Here is a 6,170-nt window from a genome sequence, read left to right as displayed (position 1 = left end):
ATTAGCACGGAACTACATCTCCCAGAGGGCACCGCAACAGCCACACATGCGGAGAGGGGTGCAGTACTTCTGTCCCTACAGGGATTTTTTTTTTGTCAAATTTGAAGTTGGAACTCCTCCTCCCCCAGGAAACAGTAACGGCCTGCACAAGAGTGGAACAATCATCAAACTGTAAGACCAATTTAAACATAGTTATTTTTAAGTCTAAACCTGTCTATGACAAAGAGGAACATTAAAGGAGAAAAAACAGCAAGTAGCTTGGTCTCAAACATTCAGAGGCGAAGTTACTTGATCTCAATAATAACATTTATTCTAATAAGATTTATTGTGGTCTGAATAAAGCCAAAATGACAATTGACTTAAATATGTCACTTCTGCAAAGTGCTGCTCTGTAATAGGTATCTGCTTCATGTAAAAGTTCTGCAACAGTGATTTTCAAAACTTTCCTGTGGAAGATCACCTGCAAATGTAGAACTCCTGTCCTAACGTCCAACAAGTTGGTGTCAAGGCCCCAGAGGCTATTTTTAAATGGAGCGAGGAAAGTAATGAAACAGAAACAAAAATTGCTGGAAAAACTCAGCAGGTCTGACAACATCTGTGGAGAGAAAGACAGAGTTAACGTTTTGAGTCCACATGACTTCTTTAGAACTAAAAGAGGAAAGTAATGTGCTGATAAATCAACAGTTACAAACATTCTGACAACTCCAAAGGCTAAAGGACTCTTAATTTGAAAATCTGTGTTGTAATATTCAATAGTGACTTACATTGCATCAAAATGTGTCATTTGTCAAGCAATAATCACAATTTTGCTTCTTTGTGACAACCATAAGAAGTTCATATTAAAAGAGTGTTATCACATTGTTATAGAGTGGACATAGATTCAGATCCTGGAACAGTCTGTTCCATAAACTCAGCGACTGCAAGTTTGTATTGCAGGACACACCAGATCTGCTACAGTAAAACTTTCAATGCTTTTTATAAATTGTAAACATTTTATTATGTTACTAAATAGTGCAATCTGAGTGCTGTCCATTCACCAACTGGCCAATTTATAATTCCCCATTTAGCTCTTTTGTTCCATTAGTAGTTGAAAAATGGGTATTTTCTCTGGCTTCCAGGAAACCAACCATTAGCATCAGTAAGCATCCAGAACCACATGATCAAGATGTTTATGTTCCTGTAACCATCATTGCCACACCACTAAGGGTATTCAACTCTGGTTTAATATTCAGCAAAGATTCCCATGAACTGGACTAGAGGTCGCTGTCACCAGAGCTGATGCAAATTCTGTGGTTTCTCATGGGAACACTTAGGAACAGGAGTAGGCCATTTAACCCATCAACCTTATTCTGCCATTCAATGAGATGATGGCTGACCTGTGACCTAACTCCATACACCTGCCTTTGCCCCATACCCCTTAATATCTTTAGTTAACAAAAATCTGTCAATCTCAGATTTAAAATTAACAATTGATCTAGCATCAATTACCATTTGTGGAAGAGAGAGTTCCAAACTTCTCTTACTCTTTGGCATGTAGAAGTGTTTTCCTAATTTCACTCCTGAAAGCTCTGGCTCTTACTTTTAGACTATAAGTCAAGTCCTAGACTGCCCAACCTGTGGAAATAGTTTTTCTCCATCTATCCTAAACGTCCCCCTTAATATCCTGAAAACTCCAATCAAACCATAGAATGGTTACAACGCACAAGGTCATCGTTTGGCCTGTCTTGCCAATGCTAGCTCTCTATAAGAGCTGCTCAGCTAGTCCCATTCCCCTGCCTTTTCCTGCAATTTGTTCTCTTCAGATAATTATCCAATTCCCTTTTGAAAGCCACGATTGAATCTGTCTCCACCACACTCCCAAACAGTGTACTCCAGATCCTAACCACTTGCTGCACAAGAAGTTTTTCTTCATGTCGCTGTTGCTTCTTTTGCCAATCACCTTAAATCTGTGTCCCTCTGGTTCTTGACCCTTCTGCCAATGGGAACAGTTTCTCCCTTTCTACTCTGTCCAAGTCCCTCGTGATTTTGAACATCTCTATCAAATCTCTTCTTCACCTTCTCTTCTCTAAGGAAAACAGCCCCAGCTTCTCCAATCTATCCTTGTGACTGAAGTTTCTCATCCAGGGAACAATTCTCATCAATCTCTTCTGCACTCTCTCCAATGCCTTTACATCCTTCTAAATTCCAGGGAATACAACCCTATTTTGTGTAATTTAACCGTTGGGAGTCCAGGTATCATTCTGGTAGACCTACACTGCACTTCTTCAAGGTCAATATATCCTTCCTAAGGTGTGGCATCCAGAACCCCTCACAGTGACTCCAGGTGTGGTCTAACCAGGGCTTTATATAGCTGAAGCATCACCATTGACCCCTTGTATTTTAGTTCTCTATATATAAAGGCCAGCATTCCATTAACCTATTTTGAATATTTTCTGTACCTGTTTATGTCATTTTAAGGATCTATGTACTTGAACTCAAAAAGCGTTTATAAGAGAGTGGATATTCTGTAATGTTGCTCACAGTAAGTGAGAAAATCTGTTGTTTTGGAGAGGGTGATGAGTTTGTCAAGATTCAGGAGAGGTTATATATAGGAAGTTAAAGGGGCATGAAGGCAGGCATTTGTGGAGAGGATAGCAGTGAGTAGTTGGAGAAGGAAAGTAGTGGGGATCAGGTACAGAATTGAGCACTAAGGGGTCAGGGAGAGACGATGAGTAGTTGAGGGGGTAGAGAGTATTCAGGGTAATTGGAACAAAGAGTATTTTGGGTCAGAAGGTGAGAATTCAGGTTGGTGACTAGGGCAAGTGAACACCTGGGGAGGGTTAGACGAACTGGGGAGGAAGTAGTATTGAGGAGAATGTAGTGGTCATCGAGAGGATGAACAGTGTTAAGTAATAGACAAATAGGAGCAGCTGACATGAAGAGCTGGGAGCCAGGCAGTGGCAGTAGTGTGTGAGCAGAATACTTTTTCTTGCACACTGTACCTGGCATAGCTGCAATTAAGTAGGCATGTTTATATTTCTAACTACTTACAAAGTACAAATGATGGTAATCAAAGCCTTTATGTTTACATAAAAAGTTTTATAAAATGAATTCATTTTCTCAAATTAGGATGAGAAAAGATCCCTACCTTGCTGAGTGTCTTTGAACTATGTAAACTCTTTGTTACTTAAAAGTTGTTTGAAGGTTTTCATGGTGGGAGTGGTAACATGGTGTAACCATTAAACTTGTCTTACTCACTGTAAAATTTGCTCTAAGAGTAGTTGTTACCTTAAAAGAGTTCCTTAGAAGAACTGGTAGGCCTCGCCATTTTGGGCAACATACTCTGCCCATCATCTGGAGGAATGACTGGAACAGATAAGAGAGTTAGTTATATGTTGTGGAGGATGGGACAGTGGGCAGGATCTTATTGCTGATTGGTCAGGCTGAGGCCTAACAGTTCTTCTAAGGAACTCTTTTAGAGCAAATTTTACATAGTGTAACTGTTGAATTGTCTTACTCTTTTTAAAATTTCTCTATTAATGGCAAGTGTCTTCACTGTTTGAGTTAACAAGTGCCCCCTTCTTAAAAGGGCACTGACAATAATTTGTAAATTATACCAAGCTTTTAAAGGAAATGCATCAAATTAAAGTCAAATGTGGTCCGGTTTTTGGGGGGGGGGAGCAATGATGGTTGATGATACACTCAAGTCCTTCCGGTGCCCACAGGTTATAGATTGTCTCAAGCATACTGCATGCTCCCTTTCCAGGGACACCTGGCATGAGCATAGACATGGAAGAGAGGCGAGAAATCAGGTCGAATGACGCCCCATGACTGTGCACTGCCTGGACCTGTGGATGGCCGCCTTGGCCAGGTCCAGGAGCAGTCCTAGGAGGAGGTCCTCTGACCTGCCTGCTGCCCTGTGCCACAGGTACACGTTTTATGATCATATCTAGCAGCTGATAATGTGTGAAACTTGCGCTGAAAATTTCAAAGAATAGTTTTTAATGCTCTATCATGTTAGAAACCTTATTTGCAGCCAATACTTGCCAAGCTGAGGGCAAAAGAAATGATGGACAAAAAAAGGTTTCAGAAAAGCGGTTTATGAAATGTGATTATTTGGCCTTATCTGTGTTAGACAACATGTGTAAGAAGGCATAAATTTGAATCAATTGATAAATTGCTATAGCCCATCAGCTGAAAGTAATTTGTGTTGAGCTGGAATTAATCTGTACAACAGCCAGTCTCTGCAAAATGTTCGCAATAGCGTGCGGACAAGATGCAACAGGAAAGTGAGACTCGAATTTTATAAAATTAGTGCAGGATTTTTCAGAAGGCGGGGTATCCCACCCTGCCACCCAAAGAGTGGCGAGGAACACGTCCCCATTGATACCGGCTGCCATGCAGCCATTTAACATTTGACCAGGTGTTAATTAACTAAAGGCGAGACTTACGCCCCCATCTGGGCAGAAGTCCCACCTTAGAGAGCCACCAGCCAATCAGGTGGCCAGCAGTTCTGTCATCCCAGCAACGCCACCAAGCGGTGGCCACTGCTGGGACTACAGCCCCCACAGAAGAGGAGCTAATGGAGGTGGGACTGAAGGTAAGTCCAGGGTATCAGTGGGGCCTGGCTGGCAGGCCCCAGCGAAGAGATTAGGGAGGTTGGGGAGCCAGGTTCGAGAGGTCAGGGGAGGGAGGGTGTTAAAGGGGGGGTATGAACTTGCGGGGGTGCCTCCAATGGGCAAAAGGGGGGCCCTTTCGCCAGTCTGCTCAGCTAAAGCTGCTGGGCTACCCGCTTGACGTGGGCCTCCCTCTGCCGCAGGTGAAAGAGCAGTGGGGGTGGGATGAGGCACTTAATTGGTCATTAATTGGCCACTTAATGGCCTCAATAGGGCCAAGGGCAGGTGGGCTGCCCAATGCTTCCATCGCCACCTGTAAAATAGCAGACAGATCAGGAGCAGGTGGGCAGGCCATGTGCTGCATTTTACAAGCCAACCGCATTCCCCCCTTCAAACCAGTTGGTGGGGAACCATTAAACTCATTCTGTCCTGTGAGAGATTTGCTGTATTGTAGTGGCTCTCCAATGTTGCTTTTGGTGAGTTTGGAGTTTAGGCTATTTTATAACAACCAGGGCCACTTATTTACTGCAGCTGAATACATCAAATTGTGTGCTTATTACATGGTATTATGGAATTTCGTGAATAAAATTTTGATCCTGATCACTTTTCTGGGAAACTAACTCAGTGGCCTCGATTATCGCTTTGCGTATGTATCACATTTTTATCTCACTTTTTCTTTCAAGGATACACACTGAGATGATGAGATGTACCAGAATGAATGTAAGCTCACATTTTGCAGCATTTGAGTAGTGGGTGCTTATGGAATTACTAGCAATGGGACACTTGGACTTTGGTAGCATTGGAGGTGGCCTTGGGATTTGACAGAACTGATGTACAAGTCCTGCGGTTTAACAGAGTTGCTTTGTGCACATTGCATTATGAAGAACAACACTCACGCAACTGTTCCCCCCCACCCCACCCAGTATATAGAACTAGTGACATGGTCCTACATTTTACCACGATATAGAACATTTCCATTATAATTGTCCTCTACCACAACAAAGAATTAACAGAAGCAATGTGCTTCTAAGTTAGACTTTGTCATACCTTTTACACTTGTATTGTGTGGGTTGAATTCCCTATTCCTCCTGGCACTGGCACACTGGCACTGAGTGAAATATGTCTGTATTTCCATAAACTATGTTAAACCATATAGTTTGCATAGTAATCTTCCAAATATTAATGAAATTGATTCAGCCAACTGATATAAATATCCCAATCACACTATCATAAATGAGGGGTAAAATGAACTGATGGTTTTAATTAGTAGCCAACCTATTCAATTTCTAATTACGTGTCTGTCCGTCATGTTCCATGTCTAAACATTGCGACATCAGTACACGAGCACTAATAATCTGTTGGAGAGCTCATTAAAAATCTGTCTGAAGAACATAGAGACAAAACTGCTGTGCACAGCATCTGAATCAGATTAGACAATTAAGCGAGTTTTGTATCCCTGGACCCAGCAATTATTTGATAGGATCGTGACCTAACTCCTTTTCTTTCTAAGAGAGCATTTAAATTCAAAATCTAGGTGGAAAATTCAGTCTCTTTTGACAAGTTCCTGATTTCAAA

Source organism: Cetorhinus maximus, chromosome X (genome assembly GCF_964194155.1).
Source record: "Cetorhinus maximus chromosome X, sCetMax3.hap1.1, whole genome shotgun sequence".
In the NCBI taxonomy this organism is placed as follows: Eukaryota; Metazoa; Chordata; class Chondrichthyes; order Lamniformes; family Cetorhinidae; genus Cetorhinus; species Cetorhinus maximus.
Note: the sequence above shows the minus strand (reverse complement) of the source record.